At 37.7% G+C, this 24,004-nt stretch overlaps 2 pseudogenes; both read right to left on the bottom strand.

The window, feature by feature from the left end:
* Positions 1-5,067: 5,067 nt before the first annotated feature.
* On the bottom strand, positions 5,068-5,577 carry LOC119528747 (annotated as a pseudogene).
* Positions 5,578-16,963: 11,386 nt separating this feature from the next.
* Positions 16,964-21,308, bottom strand: LOC119530391 (annotated as a pseudogene).
* Between the last annotated feature and the right edge of the window lie 2,696 nt (positions 21,309-24,004).

The raw sequence follows: 24,004 nt of genomic DNA, 5'->3' as shown, positions 1-24,004 counted from the left end.
ATTAGCACTTTCCAAAGTATAAGCAAGTTTTATTGGCCCACCTCTCCCAGAGGAGGGTAACGTTGTAAATCAAGTCTGCATGCTTTGCTGTTCATCAGACATTGATTGTTATTCTCCTGGGCAAGTAGGGAGAGTGGCTAATTGTTTGGCTGTTTTTGCATGTTTAAGTATATTATCCATAAGACTGCATACTTTTATTGATAGTCCATAAATTTGCAGATAATATGAGGGGGAAATGGAAGTTCAATTTTTGCCAAGAGCAGACAACTTGTTTTATTTCCTCCTTTATGGTATTCTAACATTGTCTCTGCTTTCCTTTCCTTTTTTTTTCTTTTCCTTTTTAAACAGCTTTATTAAGGTGTAAATGATGTACAGTACAATTGATGTCTACAAACATACCTATATATCTATGAAACCATAACTATAATTAAGATAATTAACATATCCATTACCCCCGAAAGATTTCTGTGACTCTTTGTAGTCCCTTCCTCCTATGCCTCCCTATCCATCCTGTCAATCCTCTTTCCCAGGCAACCACCAATCTGCTTTTCACTACTAAAGATTACTTTGCGTTGTCTAGAATTTTAAATCAATGGGAACATGTATGTCCTTTTTTGGTCTGTTTTCTTTCACTCATCATACTTGTTTTGAGATTCCTCTGTATTGTCACGTTTCCATAACTCATTCTTTTTTTATCACAGAGTAGTATTCCAGTATATGGGTATATCACCATTTGTTTATCCATTCCCTTGTTGATGGATATTTGGGTTGTTTCCAGTTTTTTGGCTGTTACAAATAAAGCTGCTATGCACTTTGGTCTACAAGTCTTTGTGTGATCCTATGTTCTAATTTCTCTTGGGTAACTACTTAGGAGTGTAATGGCTGGATTGTATGGTAGGTGTATGTTTAACATTTTAATAACAAGCCAAACTGTTTTCTAAGGTAGTTGTAACATTTTATGCTACCATCAGCAGTGTTTGAGGGTTCTGTTTAATCCGTATTTTCACCAACATTGGATATTAAGTATTTTTAATTTTACTCATTTTAATATGTATGTAGTGGTATCTCTTTGAAATTTTTAATTTGCATTTCCTTAATAATAATGATGTTGACCGTTTTTCATCTGCTGATTTGCAATGTGATGATTCATTTGGAGAAGGGTCTTGTTCTAGTTTGCTAATGCTGCCGGAATACAAAACACCAGAGATGGATTGGCTTTTATAAAAGGGGGGTTTATTTTGCTACACAGTTACAGTCTTAAGGCCATAAAGTGTCCAATGGTGTCTGGAAAACCTCTGTTAGCTGGTAAGGCATGTGGCTGGCGTCTGCTCCAAAGTTCTGGTTTCAAAATGGCTTTCTCCCAGGACATTCCTCCCTAGGCTGCAGTTCCTCAAAAATGTCACTCTTAGTTGCACTTGGAATATTTGTCCTCTCTCAGCTTCTCCAGAGCAAGAGTCTGCTTTCAATGGCCATCTTCAAACTGTCTCTCATCTGCAGCTCCTGTGCTTTCTTCAAAGTGTCCCTCTCGGCTGTAGCAGCTTGCTCCTTCTGTCTGATCTTATATAGTGCTCCAATAATTTAATTCAGACCCACCTTGAATGGGCGGGCCAACACCGCCATGGAAATTATCCAATCAGAGCCATCACCCACAGTTGGGTGGGGCACATCTCCATGGAAGCACTCAAAGAATTACAATCTAACTAACACTGATAGGTCTGCCCACAGAGGATTACATCAAAGATAATGGCATTTGGAGGGACATAATACATTCAAACTGGCACAGGTCTATTCAAATTTTAGCCCATTAAGTTCTGTTTTCTTATTTTTGAGTTTTGAGTGTTCTTTCTGCATTCTTTAAATATTTCCTTTATTAAATACATGATTTACAAATATTGTTCCCAACTGTGGCTTGTCTTTTCACTCTCTTAATAGTAGTGTTGTTGTTGTTGTTTTTTAAATAAGATGTGTTTAATTTTGATGAATTCCAATGTATCAGTTGTTTTCTTTTAAGGATCTTTATTGCAGTACAATATCTAAGAAATCTTTGCCTAACCCATGGTCACAAAGCTTTTCTCCTATGTAACCTCTTTCCCATTCTTTCCATTCCTCAGTGCCAAGAGTAGAAGTGGAAGAGCTGTTATCTATGTGTTAAGGGATTCATGTTCTCTGCCTTGAACAACTCTGCAATCTGGCCATTTGCCATTTGGACTTAAAGCGTTAGAAAGAAGACAGGAGCAAGAACCTTGAAAACTTTCTGTAAAATCTCACATTCTGACTAAGAAAAAAAGCCTCTTAGTTGCTTTCAGAGGGCTTGTCAAGGTTTCAGATGTACTCACAGGTTTTTCCAAGAAAAAGCAATAGCAGTTTTGTATTTTGAAATGTTAGCCAGCCGCATTTATTATTTAGTAAAACTGTGGAATGGGAAGAACTTTCTTGGCATTTTAATCTTCAAGTGTAATTAAATTTTTTTCTTCAACATTTTGCTGCTCTCCCCAACTTAAGTTGTGTACTTCTAGCATGTGAGCTTAGCTAATGCCTCAAAATAAACAATCAATGTGGGTGCTGAATGAACAGTTCTAAGGACTTAAATTTTAACAATGCAGCCTTCAATGTTCATTTGGCCACAATATTTTGAAAATGTCCCATAAATTATAATTCTGGCATAAGCTTGATTTGTTAAAATTTCTTTAATTCAAGATGGATTGTTTTGATCTTCTTCTAAACCTACAGGTGTTCTAAGTCACCAAATATAGAAATGGAATCTCTCCCTTAAGCCACCTATTCCAAAGCAAACCTCATGCCTAAATGAAGAAAATTATTTGAAAAATTTTAATTTAATTTTCTTCTTATAGAACAGATAATCTAAAAAGAGTTGCTTATTAAACACCATGTGGTCCTTTTGTGGGAGTATCTATCCTGGTATTTTTGCTGATATTGATCATTACTTTTGAGACTTTGGAGATCATTACTTTTACAGAAGCCATGAATGTTCTGTATTCTGAAATTTAGATTTAAAACAGTGACACTGCACTGAGGAGGGTGTCTATCACAAAAGCTGGCTAAAGGGTTTAAAATGTAGTGAGAAAAGTTGTTTTGTATTGACAGTATAAAAGCCAGCTGAAAAGTTTGGAAGTGCTCATATAGGAGAGAGGGAGAGGGGGGTTGAATTTCTTGCCAAGGGCCACCACTAGAGCAACTGTTAACAATTTAAACAAGGATTATGTTTTAAAGTAAAACTGTGCAAGGAGAATTTCTCTTTGAGGCAGGCAGAAGGATGTGGATGGGTTCATACATTTGTAGCAGCTGGCATGTTAATGAGACCATTTCCATTGAAATGAACTCAATGCTATTACCATTTGTGGACGTCCAACCGATTTCTGAAGCATTTACTGAATTTCAAAAAGTGCTTCCAGAATCAATTAAAAATAATTTTTCGATTGAACATACATATACCCACAAACAGTCTACATTTATACTTATTTGAATTGGCTCTTATTGTGTCCAATTTTCCTTAAAGAGTTTGTATTTTTGATGGCTAAACAATAATAGACATGATATCTGGTAAAAGTTATAATCTAATTCAGAAAAGCTTTCAAAATTTTAACTTTCCCATTTTGGGGAAAGCTAGTGACAAAAATACCCATGAACCAAAAAGCCATTCTTTAGCTACCAATAGGTAATCTGCAATAGCTTGGGAGAATAACTAGTTTGGCAAAACTGAAAAGTGGGTGCATACTACAACAATAGGAAGAAATGGAGCTCTTCTCTAATTTCTGAATCAGAAAGTGGTCAGAAACCACTTATCAGGTGGTAATTATAATTTTGGAGTAAAACAGTGAACTTTTCAAAGTACTTATCTATGCTGATTTTGGTTATAATGACTGATGTTTTTATTTCTTTTCTAAATTGCTTTTATGTAAATTATCTTATTGGGTTTTCACAACTAATATTGCTAAACACATTAGAGAAACTAGAAATGCAGAAATTTCAACACGTTGCTTCAGGTAACATTGCCAGTTAGCAGAGAGAAACCAGAATGAGAACATTTTCTTTGTCTAATGCTGCCCTTTTTTTAAGCATCTATTTATAATAATGGAATATTCAACAATATCCGATTCTGTTTCTGTTAATATCCATCACTAGATGAGAGTAAAAAGTGAATGCCAACGAACTGGGTGGCAAATTAATGGGTACATTTAAGAAGACCCCATGTGCTTTTCAGGCATCCAGGATCCTATTTGCAGACTGCATAGATATTCTGCATCCTGAGATTTAGATTTTTTTTTTTTTGAAACCTAGATTTCATATAATTTTCACATCATGAGGTATTTTGATTTTCCCAACCATTTAAAAAATATGAAACCATCTTTGTTCATAAGCTGCACAAAAATAGTGGTAGGACAGACCAGTTTGTCTGACCCCTGTTCTAGTTATTATCCCAGAGCCAGGGAGTTTGCCATTCATTCCAGGAGACTTCTAGATTTCTCTAAAACTTGGTTCTACTTGACTTATGATAAATAAGTTTAGACAATACTTAACTTCCAACTATATTATAGTCTCTTTATTCTTTTGGTAACTCTTCCAGAGTTAACTACTTCTGTTTGTAGATGATAAAATGCATAAAGTTCCACCTCAAATGCTGGCACTGCTATGAATATGTTCTCCTCCCTTCAACACAGAATTAAGACTTTTGGTTCTTATTTTTATATTCCAGTCCCAGAAGTAAGTTAACTGTAGATGTTATCTGAAGATGGTCTTATGCTGTATAGCAGTTACCTACAAACAGGCTCTAGCTTCTCTCCAGGAACACTACAGGATGAATTTAGTTTAAATATGTTAAACTAAGACGCATTCTCTCAAATGAGTTTTAATGCATTTTTATTTTAGACAACCTACATGACATGTTTTTCTTAAAAACGACCCTGTTCCAAATAAATCAAAGTCAAAATAAACGAAGAGTTCAAGATGGCATCAGTCCATCTGTCTAAGTCCTGCTATTGTCTGGATTTTCATCATCCGCAGCCAGTTATGATGACAGGTGACAGATCCAAGGAATTGCCAAGTCTGTTAACATTTCTCCACTTCTAAACCATTCTTAAACAAAATCATATAGGGGGTTACACCATCCTCACGGTAGTCCAGGAGAGCAACCATACCATCTGGATTCATGTTTTCACCAATATAGAACTGGTAGTTTTTGAAATTAGCAAGGATGTGCTTGACTTGTTCTGTAGCCCCTGTCATAAAAGGTTTTACTCTTTCTGGTCTCTGTTCTTCAAGTGTGCCTTTGATTGATGTCATGTAATCTTTGAAGTACTCCTTGTAGGCTTCTTTTGTGAAGCTGGTTTCCTGCAAGTGATGGTTCATGACAATATCGACACTGGTGACGACTGTGGTTTCAGTAATTCACCCTCAAGGCCTTCAGGAGAGGCATTTCCACCAATGAGCAAGTCACCAGTGCTACCCTCTGTCCTACTGACCATCTTCCCCTCCACCTCCAGGCACAGTCCGTCCGCGATCTCCCGTATTCTTGTAAATTTCGGAGAACATCTCATCATGGCTGATGAGGTCCTGGTAGATGATCTTGATGGCGGCTGTAGCGAGGTGGCGGCGCTGGCGTTGCTGGAGCCAGGAGCTTGGAGCGAGCACCGAGCAGCCCAAGCGGCGCGGGTTGCGGGGCGGGCGGAAAAGGCCCCTGAGATTTAGATTTAAAACTTGTGACACTGAACCGAGGGGTGTGTGTATCAGTGAAGCTTCTTTCAAGTGATTTTTCCAGGGATCTCCACTGAGAGGGGGCCTGTCCGTGATCTTTAGGATGGGTAAACCTCGTGGCCTGCTTCTGTGTGTCTTTGAGTGCTAGGTCCCTTTTAAAAATGGGAGCACTCATGTCCTGATTAAAAATCCTGAAGATCAAAAGAAAGTGATTAAACTGGAGGAAGGGGTAGCAACAACAAGGTAGAATTTAACAAAGGATTACAAATACTGTAGCTTTGCTAAGGTATTATAATAGCTAAAAGGAAAGAACTGAAACTGTGGAACTGTAGCCCAAAGCATTCTTTGAAATTTGCTAACTATTTGTTAAATTACACTTGGAAAGTTATCACTTTTATGTGTATATGTTATATTCCACAATTTAAAAAATGAAAAAAAAAAAAAAAAAAAAAAGCCAAAATGATCCAGAAGGATGTCATCAGGATTTCTAAAATTAATTAATAAAAATTTAATTTTAAAATTAATATATGTTCTTGAGTAGAGATGAGGATAAAGACTGAAATAAGAGACAATGGTGAAATTGGTTAGTGAAAAATACAAAATTCCTTAAAAAAAAGAAAAAGTAAAGCTCATTGACTGACATGTGGAGGGTGACAAAGAACAGAAGCTGAGAGAGAAACACTTAGGCATGCCTGGCTGATATCTGCTGAAATTGAAAGTATATCTGTGCTACAGTGGGCTGTACCATGTGAATGCTGTGAGGTTCCTAAGAAAACCAAGAAGTAACAGAAAGATACTCATTATTCCTCAGAGAAAGAGACTTGACTTACTCTCATGAGCGCTAGGAGGACTACAGATGAGATATTAATCTAATTTAGAAATCTCCTCACCCATGATATTGCTCTTTAAAAGGAATATATCTATCTATCTATTTATTTATTTATTTATTTTTAGCACAAAATGCCTTTCTAAGCTTTCAGTCTATGTTTCAGATAACAAAAAGAAATGGCCCTGATTTAAGCCTGTAGCACATTTTGATGAATGACTGAGTGGACATTTTTTATAATGAAGTGCCAGCTTTCCTTGATTGAAAGCAAGACAGCTTAAAGGCCAGCCTGATTTTCTCCAATGTGTTATCACTTTTTAGAGAAAAAAGTAGATCCTGACACTAAAACTCCTGTGAGTCTCACAGGTGGTCCAAGTGTGTAGTGGATATTAACTATTGTTTGGGGCTCTCAAGAATCAAATCTCCCCTTCTTTGGTATCAGCATCCTGATTTCACTTTGGGGAATTACCTTCTCCCTATGTACCGCGATGATAAGAATCAATATGCCTTCCTCTAGTTATGCAGTGATCAGTGACTCAAGACAGGCCAATCAGATTCTGTCTTGGGATTTTGAATCATGAGGGTAGTGACACAAGATGAAAAACTTGTTCTAATGCTGGCATCCTGAAAATAGTGTCAGAAATTTCTGCTACCAGTCTCTACAGTGTCTCTGTACTCTTCTTTTGAGTCTGGTTTCTAAGTTTTTTGTCAATTCTGTGACCTACCCCAAATCCTTCCTTCCAATGAATCTTTTTTTCTACTAAGGAATAACAATGGAAGTGTTCCTGAGTATACTTTGGATATGTCAGGGAAAGATTTCTGAAAGAGATGACTTATCAGATGAGACATGAAGGATCATTTTAAATTATCCAGGTGAAGAAGGTGTTTTTTTTGTTGTTGTTTGTTTTGTTTTGTTTTTAAATAAAGGAGAACTGTGTACAAAGGATGGAACACATGAGAGAATAGACAGCATATTTGGGAAATGGCAAATTATTTGTGGAACTTAGGAGAGAAGTTGAGACTGGGGCCATGATCAAGAGGCAGATGCTGTAGGAATGTTGCCATGATAAGGGAATCATACTTTATCTTGAGAATACAGTGAACCATTAAAAGATTTTTAGCAGGCCAGTGACATCATCAGTTTTGCATTTTAAAGGGCCTGCTGGAAACAGTGTGGGGAATGGAGTGGGGAAGGTCCAAGAATGCAAGTAGGAGGCTAAGGCTGCAGTCTAGCTGAGAGATGCATGCTAATCCCTGGCTTTCTACCTTGTGCAACTAAGTTCCAGGAAGTACCCTTAACTGAGACTAGGAACCCAGCAGGAAGGTAAGATTTGTGGGAGATTAATTTCATTTTGAACACACCAAATTTGGTGGTCTGATGTGACATCCAACTGGAGATGTTCCACAAGCTGTTGTAAATGTGGTTCTATGCTTAGAAGCAAAACGTGTGGTAGAGTTAGAGATAATCTAGATAGAGTCTCCTCTACCGGGCCACTGTCTCTCCAACCTCTCTTGCGTGTGAGTTCTCTCAAGGTTTCTGCCCTAGGGAATTTTTAAATTTCATGTTACTACAAATTCTCCCTGGGAAATCTCACACCTGATTTTGCATCCACTACCACATGCGAATTGTCCCCAAACAAGGCAAAACTCCCAAATCTGTTCTCATGCTTTTCTGACCTATCTATCCAACTATATTCTAAATGTTTTCATATGGCTGTCCCTATAAGAATTTCAAAACTGAACTAATTTTTCCCTCAACATCCACCTTGATTAACAAACAAGAAAACTCTCCTCTCCCTGTCTTCTACCTTGAGTAACAGCATCACGGTTTGTCCTTTAAGTGGCCATCTGCTGGTGGAGCTCTCTCTCCCTATCCTAATTTTATGTTGCTGCTCTAACAAGGAGTAAACAAAGAGTTGCTTAAACAACTCAAATTTATTATTTTACTGTTCTGGAGATCATAAGTCTGATGTGGTTTTTACTGGCATAAAATCATGGTGTTGGCAGGGCTGCGTTCCCTTTTGGAGACTCCAGAGGGACAATCTATTTGCTTGCCTCTTCCAGCTTCTAGAAGCTACCTACTAGTGGCCCTCTTCCTATGTCTTCAAGGCCAGCAACCGTGGGTTGAGTTTCTCATGCTACCATCTCTCTGGTTCTCTCTTCTGCCTCCTTCTTCAGTATTTTTGAATCTTTGTGATTACATTGGGATCACCCGGATAATCCATAATAATGTTCTTGTCTTAAGGTCAGCTGATTAGCAACCTTAATTCCATCTGCAACCTTAGCTCCCCTTTGCCATGTAACATAACATATTCATACGTTCCAGGGATTAGGAGTTAGACATTTTCGGGGGCCACTATTCTGCCTACCACACACCCTCCCCATCACCATTGCTTACTCTACCATATTTTTCATTACATTTATTATTACCTAAATATTTTATTATAGATTTGCTTTTGCTTCCCCCACTGGAACGAAAGCATCATATATTTTCTTATCCATTGCTGAACCTAGAACAATGCCAAAAACATTGTTAAGTGCTTAATAAATATTCTTTGTATAATGGAATCATAGAAATCTAATTTGTCTTTGAAGATTGTCAATTTGACCCTGATTGCATGTTTTACATATCCAATCCTGTTTTTCACACTCACTCTCATTTTTTTCTTGGGCAATTTCCCTATTTCAGTATATTCCTAACAGGTTCTCTTTCACTTTCGGTCCTCTGTTTCTAAGCTACAAATCTGTTCATGTTACCCCCCTACTTAAAACCCTTCAATGGCTCTTTGGCAAGGCTTTTGAGATTAGCATGACCTGCCCTGCCCATGTCTTTAGCATCATCATGGTCCAGAGCTTTTGAAACATGTGCCCATTCTGTTCCCTCACCCTAGAATACTTTCCCTTCTTTGTCTACCTGGAGATGTGAATCAAGGACATCTTTCTCCACAAAGTTTTTAATGGAAGAATCTTAACAACATTGACAACTTCCTCTTTTGAGGTCATATTTGTCAGGAATAACTGAAGAGATGGCAGCTAAGAGGGAAACAAGAATGCTCAGATTGTGAATATATGTAAGAGATAGTTCGGGTACCTCTTGATCATAAAAGAAAGGTTTAGAGGCTAGGTTTCCATGATTCTGCTGCAGGAACTGAGTCTGAGCATTATTTTATTACTGTTATTTGTGACTTTATTTAACCACTACCATTGTTCTCTCTCACTTCCACACATGCACAATCTCCTTGGATCTCCCAGGTTGGTGAGGATAATAGAGTTTCAGATTACACTATTGCTATTTCCTATTCATCATTTTACTGGGCAGGGCAGGGTTATAAAACAAATACATGTATTCTAAATCACACATGTCTTTATGTGATATTTTTACTGCTGTATGGAGCTCTGGAGTCAGTTTTTCTGGATTTAAATCTCAGCTCTGCCACTCACTAACTGTAAGTGGTATAGCTCGTAAGGAGTTGGGAGTTGCTTAAGTGCCCTCATTTTTAGTTTATCATATAAAAATGGAGATAATAGTCCCATCTTATACATTTATTCAGAGGACTAAGTGAATTAATGCATTTAGTATGTTTAAAACAGTGCCAGGCATATATGTACTTAATAAATGTTAGATGTTATTGTTTTTATTCTTATTATTCTAGATTGTCAGCTTTCTGAAATAAAGCACTATTTATCATTCACTCCTTTATCCCCAGAACCAGGTGCAATGTTTGACATATAGCAGATGATCAAGTAAATATTTGTTGAGCAATGAGCACATATTCACTATTCTCAGAAAGTCAGGGCACATTTATTTACAGTACATGAATTCAGAAATATGCTTTATTTTGAAAATATTTCTAAAACTGGGGTGGTTTGCCTCTTTTCATCCCTCCACTCCACTCATGAATCAGAATTTTGACTTTACTTCTCAGATAGAATGCACTCAGTATATAATTAGATGGTGTTAGTTAACTTGGAATTTAATAAACAAAAACCAATTTGTTGAGAATTATTTATTCACCCAACAAATTTTTATTAAGGGACTAGTTTGTATTGAGCAGTCTTCTAGGTGCAGCATTGTATTGCTCATAATTGGAACCAGCAAACCTTTCTATCTATGTTTAAGTAAAAGACAGAGGATGTCAAGGGGGCAGGAACTGGCTCTGTTTCCTCCTCACTAGGTCTTCAGGGACAACCAGAATGAGTGTGGGAACAATCTGGATCTAGACTTTTCTGCCAGGTCCTGTGTAGTTTGCACTTGGACCACAGCTCTGGCCGTGTGGTCTGTACTCCTCTGCTCAGCTATCTGAATATTAATAGGCTCAGAGGGGAGAATGCTGCAGGACGAGGTGTTTTGTCCCTCTCTGTTTTCTTTTGGTTTTAGCTCTGCTAGACTAAACTCTCTTTTCTTTCCCAATGAAAATTCCCCTGAAGAGATATGGTAATTACTCTGGCAATTCTCACTTTTAGGTTGGTTAATAGCATTTTAGGGAAATATTGTTTGTGGAACCACTGCTCCAGAAAGGAGTGCATCTCTTGGCTAGTCCTCCTATTGCACTCATTTCCATGTATTTGGCATGTAATTGACATACATAAGTAAACGCTGCTTTATATGAATCCTGGTTCATTTGTAAGTACTGATCCTCAGAAACTTAGTACTGAATTTATCACCATACACCCATTCCATAATTGTTTATTATTATTCTGTTGTGCAGCTGCAGTCTACCCAAAGCTTAGGGTAAGGAATGTGTTTATATTCTCCTTTCTTCCCTCATCAGGAATAGTTACCCCTGTTGCAATCTTCTAATCAGCACCCTTCATGTGAAATAATCCCTTTGCTATATTTGAATATGGATATATAATCTGAGAAATGCCATGTATTTTATTATTTGAACAGCCCTTTCACTGATTAGCAATGTACAGCAGCTCAGCCACTATGGTAGATTATCTGCCCCAATACAGACATTTTCTTGATCTTGGTCCATATTCCTGTGGGTGTGAACCCAATGTAAATAGGATCTCTTGAAGATGTTGTGTGATCCAAGTGAAGGAAGTTGGACCTTAATCTGGATTACTGGAGTCTTTTATAAGCAGAAGAAATTCAGACAGAAAGAGAAAGCCACAGGGAGAAGCTGGAAGTTGGAAGTCAATGGAATGTGGAAGAGAAAGTGGAGGGCATCACCACGTGATGTGAAAGCCAAGGAACTGAAGGATTGCCGCTAGCCAGAATGCTACCAATCCTGGGAGGAAGTAAGCCTTCCTGCCTCTGAAACCTTGAGAAAATAAATTCCCATTTTTGAAGCCAGCCCACTTTGTGGTGTTAGTCATAGCAGCTGGGAAACTAAGCTAATTACCGATGCTTGATGTACCTTTCTCTGCCTGTTTCCTCATATGAAAAGGGGAGTGATAATAGTATCTACCATAGAGGCTTGCTACATGGAGGAAATGAGTTAATGTCATATGTAGTGCTTAGTGTGAGGCTGGCACATTGTAAGTGATCAATAAATGATAGCTATTGTTATTATCATTGATGTTATTACTCTTAGTTTCCAAGTTACAAAAAGATTTTAGTTAAGTGTTCCTAATATATGCCTTTATTTAACTGAAATATTATCAGTTAACATAAATATTTTTATTTTAGAATACTTTTATAATTATGGCAAAGGTGCGTAGATAGTACAGAGATTTCCCATATATATGCACCCAGTTTCCAATATTATTAATAGATGACATTACTATGATACATCTGTCACAACTAAGGAATCAACACTGATATGTTACTATTAGCTAAACGTCATGCTTTATTCAGATTTCACTAGTTTTTTTTTAATGTCCTTTTTCTGTTCCAGCGTCCCAAGGAAAATACCACATTACAACTAGTTATTAGATTTCCTTAGACTCTTCTTGACTGTGACATCTTCTGAGATTTTCCTTGTTTTTGATAACCTTGAAAGTTCTGAGGTGCACTGGTCAGGTATTTTGTAGAATGTTCATCATTTGGGATTTGTCTAGTATTTTTCTCATGGTTAGACTGGAGTTATGGGTTTTGGGCAGGAAGATCACAGAAGTGAAGGTCTCTTTTCATCATATTATATTAAGGTTGTGCATTGTCAACATGAGTTATCATTGATGATGTTAACCTTGATCACCTGGCTGAGGTAGTGTTTGTCAGTTTCTCCACTATAAAGTTACCTTGTTTTCCACCTTTCTGTACTCCCCTTTTTGGAAACATGTCATTAAGGGCAGGTACTACTCAAGTGATGGGGTGTTCACTTGAGGGGGCATGCCTATATAAATTATTTAGATGCTTCTTTGGAGAGTTGTCTTTGTTCCTGATTTATTTATTTACTTATTCAATCATTCACTTGTATTAGTAGAGACTCATGGATATTTCTCTTACACATTGGGTTATAATCTGATATGCTATTATTTAGTTTGTTGCCCAGAGTTTTCCAGCTTTGCCCATTGGGATTGATGTTGTGGATTAATTCATGTCCCTCATGAAGACATGTTCAAGTCTTAACCCTGTGGATGTGAACCCATGTATAAATTGGACCTTAAGATGTTATCATTTAAGGTGTGGCCAAACCTTATGAGAATGAGGGTGGGCCTTAAACCCAAATGTCTGAAATCCTTACAAGCAAAGGAAAGTGAATATAGAAGTATAAGCCAGAGAAAGAGAGATTGACATGTAATAAAGGAAGAGATGCTTCTGTAAGTCAAGGAATCCCAAGGATTGCTGGTAAAACCTGCATCAAAATGCTATAGACCAGGGGAGAAAGCACAGCCTGGCAATACCTTGATGTTGGACCTCCAGCCTCCCAAACTGTGAGACAATAAATTCCTGTTGTTTAAACCAACAAGTTTTGGTATTTGTCATAGCAGCCCTGATAAACCAAGACAGGAGCTCTTCCAGGTTGTATCCTGTGTATCTTTTACAAGTCCCCATCTCTTTGTGGTTTGAGCCTTTCCTTATTTTCTAGCAATACAAGATGCCCCCAGTTCATCTTATATATTTCCTGCTCATATCCTAGAATAAGCTATTTTATCAGGATGTTCTGGTTCCTTTATTTGGGGAATAACGTTGGAAAACAAGATCTGAACACTAGGTGCAGGATAGCTTTTCATGATTTTTTCTAATTGCAGCAGACTTCACTTTATTTTTAGATCTCTTTTTACAGCAGTCTGCAGGTTGACCAATCCTATTCTATTTTTCATACTACCAGAAATGTTTTCTGTTTTTCAAAACTTTTAACCTCAACTTAGTTTAATAAATACCTATACTGCTTGAAATAGTTAAATTCAATTATATTCTATTTCCTTCTGTTTCTGTATCATGACAGTTTCTAGTTAACACTATGGACAATATCCTATTCCCCAAAGGAGGAGCACTTACAGTCAATTATTTCTCAACTAATCCATGGTTTCTCAGAGTCTAGTTAAAATGCACAATGCTTTCAAAAAGGCCCTCAAGTTCTAATGCCAATATGAGGCTTTTTTGGTAAAAAACCCCAGTTTAAGGAGGCCATCCCCCAGGCTTACCATTGTGAAGATGAAAGGAGGCTCGAAGCAGAGAATTGGGGACCTTGTGACATGGAACTAACTGTGGTAAAAAGCTGCCAAGAGGGATTTAGTACAATTCAGATCTTTTGGTCTTTTGTGGGAAGGCAAATTAAACAGGATTTTGATGAAAAACCCTATCATTTTGGCTTTTTTGCTTGTCTCACCACATGACAGTCCTTCTTTATTTATTTATTTTTAAGTTAAATGGCTCATATTCCACAGCATCCTTAATCTAGTGCAACCTAGCAGCAACTGGAGAGAAAAATAACTGCAAACTGGGCTTCCTGTGATGTCCTTCATGCCAGCAAAGCATCTCTCAAAATTGTAACTGTGCTGGCAAAAATAAAGTGTGTGCAAAGACTAATCTGTATATTGTCACCAATAATTATGAAGTCCTCGATACCTTTAGTATGAAACTGTAACTTTTAAAAGTCCTGGTCCAGAGGTTGTTATGAATGAGTAGAACTTTTACAGGAACAACTTAGGCGAGTAAAAAGAAGGACTTAATTGTTGCAAAAGGCTTGTGAAGCCAATAACACTTTATATTTTAGGTGGCTAGAAATGCCATGGTTTGCTCTTTTTTTTTTGTCACAATATTCATTTTTACCCAAATTTTTTAATTAGAGAAGTTATGAGTTTAAAGAAAAATCATGCATAAAACACAGTATTCCCATGTAACACCCTATTAATAACACCATGCATTGGTATTGAACATTGTACAATTGATGAAAGCACATTTTTATAATTGTACTGTTAACTATGGTCCATGGTTTCACTTAGAGTTCCATCAATTTAAAAAAATATATATTCTTGTAACATTTACATAACCTAAAACTACCCCTTTGAACCACATTCAAATATATAATTCAATGGTGTTATGTTTACAATGTTGTGCTACTATTGTCACCGTCAAATACCAAAACTTTTCTATCATCCCAAATAACACTCTGTACATTTTAAACATTAACTCCTATTCTCTACCCCAACCCCAACCCCTGGTAACCTATATTCTAGATTTGAATTCTGTGAGTTTTCTTATTCTAATTATTTCCTGTTAGTGAAATCACATAATATTTGTACTATTGTGTCTAGCTTATTTCACTCAACATGATGTCTTAAAGGTTCATCCTTGTGCATGTATCAGAACTTTGTTCCTTTTTATGGCTTAATAATATTCCATTGTGTGTATATACCACATTTGTTTTATCCATTCATCAGTTGATGGACGCTTGGGTTGCTATCATCTTTTTGCAATGTGAATAGTGCCATTATGAACATCAGTGTGAAAATATCTGTTCAAGTGTCTGCTTTCAACTTTTGAGTGTATACCTAGAAATGGGATTGTGGTATCATAAGGTAATTCTATTCATAACTTTCTGAAGAATGGCCAAACTGTCTTCCACTGTGGTGGCACCATTTTACACTTCCACCAATAATGAATGAGTGTTCCTATTTCTCTATATCCTCTCCAACAGCTATAATTTTCCATTTTAAAAAAATAGTATCCATTCTAGTGAGTGTGAAATGGAATCTCATTGTGGTTTTGATTTGTATTTGCCTAATGGCTAAGGATGTTGAGCATCTTTTCATGTGCTTTGTGGCCGTTTGTATATCTTCTTTGGCAAGATGTCAGTTCAAGTCTTTTGCCCATTTTAAAATTAGGTTGTCTTTTCCTTATTGAATTGAAGCATCTCTTTATATATTCTGGATAGTAAATCCTTGTTGGATATGTGGTTTCCAAATATTTTCTCCCATTGTGTAGGTTGAGGCTTTACTTTCACGATAAAGTCCTTTGAAGCACAAAACTTTTTAATTTTGATTCAGTCCCATTTATCCTTTGGATGTAAAGTCTAAGAAACCACTGTCTAGCACAAGATCCTACAGATGCTTCCCTATGTTTTCTTCAGGAGTTTTATAATTCCTGGCTCTTATATTTAGGTCTTGGATCCATTTTGACTTGATATTTGTATATGGTGTGAAATAGGGGTCCATCCTCATTCTTTTGCACACAGCATTCAGTTTTCCCAGCACCATTTGTTGAAGAGAATTTTCTTATCCAATTGAGGCATCCTTGCCTACTTCTCAAAAATCAGGTGGCCATTACTATGAGGGTTGATTTCTGAGCTCTCAGTTCCATTCCATTGGTCCACATGTTTGTCCTTATGCCAGTATCATGCTCTTTTGATTACTGTGACTTTTTTTTTTCCCAATCCTTGAAGCTTTTATTTGGGAGGTAGGGAGAGTCCAACTGATGAACAAGATTGGGGTTCTTAGGAGGTGCTGGAAGAGAAAGCTGGACGGACTCAAGAGTGGTTGAAGTCTTAGGAAGAGGGGGATTGGTGGTGGTTAGGGGAGGAGATGCCTTGAAGCGCTCTGGGTATAAAGGAATGAGGTGGGGGGGGTGGCGTAACCACCCTTTATAGCCTGGGTGCCTTTATTCTTCTGACCTTTTATTTCCTTTGCATCTTTATCACACTTTACTCCCTGGGAGATGCGTTTGGGGCACCTCATGTTTCAAACGTGGCACAACTCAGGGGGAACCCAGCCTAAGGCTGGGAAGTGCTTTCTATTTCAGCTATCAAAGTAGCGCCCTCATATGCTCGCGGCTTGGGTTTAGGGTTCTGATCACTCTGAAGCAATTTTCATGCTGTGGTTTTGTGCTCCATGCAGGTTTTCCTCCTGACCTGAGCCCACGTTCTAATCCTAGCCCACTCTTCCGAACTCCAGCAATTTCAACTCACATGTGCCCTGCCTGGCACCTAGTGAAGCCGCATGGGAGGTAGTGCGGCAAGACAGGACGCCTGCGGCCGGCCGCGTCCAAGCCCCTTTATTCGCTCTCCCGCAGCCCACACCCCCTTCCCCGCGCTCTCAGGCCTGCATCGCCGACTGCAACTTCTCCGCCTGCAGCTTCACTCGGGAGCCTGGTAAGCCCGTTCCGACAGCTGTGGCACTGAGATTTCGCGGTCCGTGAGATTGTCCCCGTTTAAGGGGTCCATCATATCCTTCCGAATTAGCTTCTCCACGTACTCGAGGGTGGCCATGGTCCCAGAGGGCCGCAGCAGGGCGCCGGGCGTGGCGTTGCTCCGGCCTTCGCGGGTCACCGCGCACAGCGCTAAGAGCCGGTGATGAGCCCCACGTGGTCCAAGGAGCCGGAGCCGACGAGGGGCCTGAAGCGCTGGGGCTTCAGGTCTGACATGCACAGCGGCTTCCCCAGCGTGGGGCAGGTCTCGGTGCGCCTCGGCTTCTCCAACTTGGTGGTGTTGGCATCGGGCGTCAGCGACCTGATACAGAAGCTGGGCAGCGCGTTGTCCTTGTCTTTGTTTGTGGGGCCAGTGCCGGGCCCAGGCCGGGCCTCATTTGGGCCTCGGGTGTGAAGGGATTGAGGGGCTGGATTCCAATGGCCGCCTCCTTCTCCAGGAAGACACGCACGCAGCTGGTTCTGCGCCGCCGCCCGCTGCAGCTCCTTGTGCACCTCTCGCGGGATGCCGCGCTGCTTCTCGTAGGCCTTCATCTGCCAGGCAGTTTCCTTCTTCTGGTGCAGAATGTTCTCGAGGATGACGTTGCGTGCATACAGATACCCGCCCGAATGGTGACAGGGTTGTGACAGAGCTGCAGAGAGAGGCCACAGCTGTCGAAGTCCATCACGGCATCCCGTCTCAGTTGAATGTTCTGGATCCCCGTATTGCTGAGGCCACTGTGTCTTTCTTCTGCTGGTTTGGTGTAGGCAGCTCCCGCCATGCAGTTCTTGCCATGAGGTGTCTTCCTCACAGTCGACTCCTTGTGTCTTGTCACTTCTTGGTCTGTTCCCCTATTCTGAAAGGGCGTGCTCCCATTACTGTGAGTTTGTAATAAGTTTTAAGACTGACAAGTGTGAGCCCTCCAACTTTGTTCTTGTTCAAGATGGCTTTGATTATTCAGGGCCCCTTATACTTCCGTATAAATTTGATGATTGGCTTTTCCACGTCTGAAAATAATGTTATGGGAATTTTTATTGGGATTGCATTGACTCTGTCAATTGCTTTAGGTAGAATTGACATCTTAACATTTAGTCTTCCAATCCACGAACACAGAATGTCCTTCCATTTATTGAAATTTTTTATTTCTTTTACCAATGTTTTGTGAATTTCTGTGTACAAGTCTTTTATATCCTCGGTTAGATTATTCCTCAATATTTGATTTTTTTTAGCTACCCTTGTAAATGGATTTTTTTTCTTAATTTCTTCTTCTGGTTGTTTATTACTAGTGTATTGAAACGCTACTGATTTTTTTGTTGATCTTGTACCCTGCCACTTTCTGAATTCGTTTATTGACTCGAGTTTTGTTGTGGATTTTTCAGGATGTTCTGTATATAGGATCATATCCTCTGCAAATAGGGAAAGTTTTACTTCTTCCTTTTCAATTTGCATGGCTTTTATTTCTTATTCTTGTGAATTGCTCTGGCTAGAACTTCCAGTACAATGTTGAGTAACAGTGATGACAGTGGGCAACCTTATCTTGTTACAGCTTTTAGAGGGAAAGTTTACAGTCTTTCACCATTAAGTAGGATATCAGCTATGGGTTTTTCATGTATACTGTTTATCATGTTGAGGAAATTTCCTTCTTTTTCTGGTGTTCTGAGTGTTTTATCAAGAAGGGTGCTGGATTTTGACAAGTGCCTTTTCTGCATCAATTGAGATGATCATTTTTTTTTCCTTTAATTGGTTAATGTAACATATTATTAATTGTTTTACTTATATTGACCCATTCTTCCATACTTGGGATAAATCCCACTTGATCACGGTGTATAATTATTTTAATGTGCTGTTGGATTCAGTTTACTAGTATTTTGTTGATGATTTTTGGATCTATATTTGTAAAAGATATTGGTGTGTAATTTTCTTTTCTTGTGGTATTTCTATCTGGCTTTGATATGAGGGTGATGTTGGCCTCATACTTTCAATTAGGGAGTGTTCTCTCTTCAGTTTTTTGGAGGTTTGAGTAGGATTTGGTGTAAATTTTTCTCAGAATGTGTGTTAAAATTCCCCTGTGAAGCCATCTGGTACTGGTCTTTTTTTTGTTGGAAGGTTTTCGATTACTGATTCAATGTCTTAACTATCATTTTTTGTTTGTTTTGTTTTGTTTGGAATCTTCTGTTTTTCTTGAATCAGTTTAGCCAGCTTGTATGTTTCCAGGAATTTGTCTGCTTCATCTAGATTATCCAATTTGTTGGTGTACAGTTGTTCATAGTGTCCTCTAATACTTCTTTTTATTTCAGTGGGGTCAGTAGTAATATCCCCCTTTTCATTTCTGATTTTAGTTAATTGTGCCTCTTTTTTTCCTTTGTCAATCTAGCTAAAAGTTTGTCAGTTGTATAGCTCTTTTCAAAGAACCAAACTTTTGATTTTGTTGATTCTCTCTATTGTTTTTTATTCTCTATTTCATTTATCTCCATTTTAATCTTTGTCATTTCCTTCTTTCTGCTCACTTTGGGTTTAGTTTGCTCTTCTTTTTCTAGATCTTCCAGTTTTTAGGTTAGTTCTCTGATTTGAAATCTTTCTTCTTTTTTAATGTAAGCATTTAGAATAATACATTTCCCTCTTACCACTGCCTTTGCTGCATCCCATTCATTTTGGAATGAAGCATTTTTATTTTCATTTGCCTCAAGATATTTCCTAGTTTTCCTTGTGATTTCCTCATTAATCCAGTGGTTTTTTTAAGAGTAAGTTGCTTAATTTCCACATATTTGTGAATTTTCCATTTCTCCCTTTGATTTGATTTCATGTTTGATTCGGTTGTGATTGGAGAAAGATGCATCCTATGATTTCAATATTTTTGAATTTATTGAGATTTGTTTTTGACCCAAGATATGAATAGTATCTATGCTGGAGAATAATCTGTTTGCATTAAAGAAAATGCGTGTTCTGCTGCTGTTGGGTGAAGTTTTCCATATGTCTGCTAGGTATAGTTTGTTTAGATTATCATTCAAGTCTTCTATTTCATAATTGAAAATGGTATATTAAAATTTCCTACTATTAATTTAGAGCTGTCAGTTTCTCCCTTCAAATCTGTCATTATTTGCCTCATATAATTTTGGACTCTGCTGTAGGTATGTATATATTTGCAATTGACCTCTTTATCAGTGTGTAATGACTGTCTTTGTAACAGTTTCTGACTTAAAGTTTATTTTATTTAATATTAGTATAGCTACCCACAGTCTCTTTTGGTTACTACATGCATGGTATATTTTTTCCATCCATTCTCTTTCAACCTACCTATATCTTTGAATTTAAGGTTAGTCTCATAAACAGCATATAGTTGGGTCATGCTTTTTTATCCATTCTGCCAGGTATTTAATGCACAAAATAGAGCTGCTACAATAAAATGGTGGACCCATGTTTCAGATAGATATATCCTGAAATTTTAAAAATAATTTTTAAATAAATAACAAGATTTATTCCATAAGTAATTAGTAGTGAAAATCAATAGGGCTCCATTGATAGATGGATGGGTAGTTAGTTAGCTAAGTGATTTGCTGTTGACTCAGTTTCAAACCTCAGAAAGATTAGAAACTACCACATATTATAAATGTTTTGTATTTTTGCAACATTTTTAAAATTTCACAGGCCAATTCTAAGAATGCCCAAGGCTAAATTTAATAGAAAAGTTGAACCTTGAATCAATTCAAGTCAATTCCTTATTCTACAGAAGCAGCTGTTGTGATGAGAAGAGACAGCACATCATGTCACAGTTGCTTCCACCATGATTTGTCCTAATCTTCCCACACTGGCTGGAAAGCTAGACAGATATGAGTTTGGCGAGGGTGAGACTTAAATCAAGCAGATGATATTATTTGGGAGATGTAAATAATTGCAAATGTGTGGGTATAATGATTGTGTGGTATGCGCAAACAGTATATTGGTGAAGAAGGATTGTTTCAGGGATGGGGCTTCAGATCAAGGAAAGAGGGTGATACAAATTAGGAAGGATAGGGTTATAGGTTGATACTTTAGTGAAATGAGAGAACCAGCTATGTCTGGAGTGAGGAAAATACATTCCAGGTACAGGGAATGGCAAATATAAATGTCTAGAGGGTTTTTTTTTTTTACCTGATGTGTTCTAGGAATGGTAAAAATGCATTATAATTGCCAGTGATTTTTAGATGCTTCTTAGGAACATGATCTGGTTTTGAACTCTCTCCAGAAAACTTAGCCTGGTCCTGAGTCTGTGGAGTCATGGATATGTTCTCGAACCAGAATGTTGTCATATTTTCTTATCTTGAATAGGTAAACTCATTTTTTCCTTGCCATTTTTTCCCAAATAAAAGGCTTTGGAAGCACTGAGAGGAAATTAATAAGCAAGGATTTGATCTCATTGCTACTCTAGAAATTCTCTAACTCCCACAGAAATCTGAGGTATTTTCTTCCAAAATATATATCTCTCTAAAATCTTTCATTAACTATCAGCAGTTGGTTAAATCTTACTATGATCATGTCCAGGGAAGGTTTGTTAAGCTTGTTTATTTGTAACAGGTGTTAGAATTTGACATTTGATTTGACTTACCCATATTTTGGGGCACTGTAAATTAAGAAAGCATCTAAAATATGCACAAGCTTGTTATGTAGAAACGTACTTACAGATAGATGGGAAACTTTCAATAAAACTTTCCTTTCTACTTTAGGTTTGAAAAGCTTGGTAATTTTCTAGTGCTTCTCAGCCAGCTGATTTCAGTCCAAGAGGCTAAAAGAATATAACAAGAAACCTGTTCTTGTAAAATTTTCAGTCTGTCTGAAACAAGTTTGAGCAGGAAGTATTTGTGAGAAGCTGTTTTCTCAGAGTCTCCCTCCTGGTTCCTCATTCCAGGAGGCTTTCTCCACACCCAAATGAGTCTCTGAAACTTTTGTTTTAGATTTTTCTATTCCATACTAAGACTATTAAATGGAAAACAGGCAAGTGGGGCCAACTTCTCAATACAGTTTAGTGACACAGCAGTTCTCATTTGCTTCTGATGATACTGCCTGGATCAGCTCAACATGGTTTTGTCAATCTCAAAACTTAAGGAGACTATAAGCATGTCATCCCCCTACCCCTATTCCAGTGAATTGATAGTACTGTCGAAGCTGTGAGGGCAGGGACCACATGTATCTCATTTAGTACTCTATCCCCCCAGGGCCCAGCAAAATGCCTGTCACATAAAATGTGTTCACTTATAATTTATTAAGTATATGAATGACTAGCACATTAAGTACTGTCTGTCTGTAGCATCCAATTTGGAGAACTCAAAACCCAAACCAGACTTTACAAACTCTTTGCCCTTAATTTACTGCCTCATGGCCCTAGCATTCATTTAATTTCATTTCATAACTCAAATTAATTGCTCTTAATAACCCTGAAAAATATAGGAAGCAGATGCTTTTATAAAATTTATTTTTCTTCCAGATAAAGATAGTTAACCATAAGAAAGCCACATGCCTTATTTACAATCAGATGATTATTTTTAGTACTAATTCTATGTTCATAAGAAATCTGCCAAAAATGTGAGCTTAAAAATTCCCAAATAAAAAACAAAAGGCTTGAATCATTAGTACTTTTTGTTCAAAACCATATTACTAGGGATCCACTATATATTAAGTACCATAATAGATGCTATGTATGAACACATAAGAATCCAAGGAAATTTGTCTAATTTTTAGGAGTTAAATAATAATAACATGTATTGAGTACTTAGTGTGTGCCAGCTACTGGGCTAAATTTTTACATTACGTAATTTCATCCTCATCAGAGGCCTAGGAGCTAGGTACTACTGGCTTCCACATTCTACAGATGAAGAAACTAAGGTTTACAAAAGTTAAATAAATTGTCCATGGTCAAACTAATAGGAAGTGGTGGAAGTGGGATTTGAACTTGAACCTGATTTTTTTTCTTGTGCTTTTTCCTTGAGCATTTATGTTTACTTTTTGTTCTTCAAGTGAATATTCCAGTTGAGGTGAGGGTTCAGAACATACTCATGAAATAATATTTGCAAAACAAAACATACATGACTGTGGGTAACCATAACACAGATTACTAACATAAGCCACAGAGTGGGCCCAAATAAAGAGGAGATTAACCTGGGAAGCATTTCCTGCAGAAAGTGAGTTGGTGTCTGTATTGGCAACTGTGGAAGAATATATTTTTTGTGAAGATAAGAAATAGACTGTCACTAATTATGTTCAAAGATAAACCTTTATTTCCTTAATTTATAATGTGGGCTTCTGGTTAGATAATAATGACAACAACAATAACAACACCTTATATCTGTATAATATGCAAGAGTTTAAGCAAACATAATTTGATTTCCTCTGCAGATTAATGGTCCTTAATGTGCTAAGAATGGGTTTAATATAAGCATAAAGACACTAGAGGAACTTTTGTGATAAAGCCTTGGAAAAGGGCAACCTTTTAAAAGACCTCAACATTCAAAATATGATGAAGTAATGGAAACCCTCTGCAGTCTTGCCATGAATTTCTTTTGAATCATTTTTGAAATCATGGGAATCAGCCCAGAACCCCTTTCCTGCCCTACCCCACCCCACTTACCCCACCCCATTCCCACCACACACAGTGCTGCTCTTTGTGAAAAGAAAGGAAGAAAACAACCACATTATAGGAGTGGTTTTCATATTCATGGATGGAACTGTTCAGAATGAATCTGTAGTAGGTCAACATTTTTGTATATTTCATAATACATAGGGAAAATAAATATAATCTTTTTAAAGAGCATCTCTTGAGTTTACCAAATAATGAAGAGCACAAAAGCAGTTGTCTAGCTATTCCCTTTTAAGAGAAGATAATAATAATAAGAGACTTGTGTACTGGCACAAAAGTTACCATTAGGGAGAGAGAACAAGGAAGAAAAGAGGAGCACCAGGCCGGGAGGAGAAAACAGAAGAC

The sequence above is a fragment of the Choloepus didactylus genome, chromosome 3, assembly GCF_015220235.1.
Source record: "Choloepus didactylus isolate mChoDid1 chromosome 3, mChoDid1.pri, whole genome shotgun sequence".
NCBI classification, from domain to species: domain Eukaryota; kingdom Metazoa; phylum Chordata; class Mammalia; order Pilosa; family Megalonychidae; genus Choloepus; species Choloepus didactylus.
The sequence above is the reverse complement of the archived record's forward strand: the minus strand, read 5'-3'. Positions and strand labels throughout refer to the sequence as shown.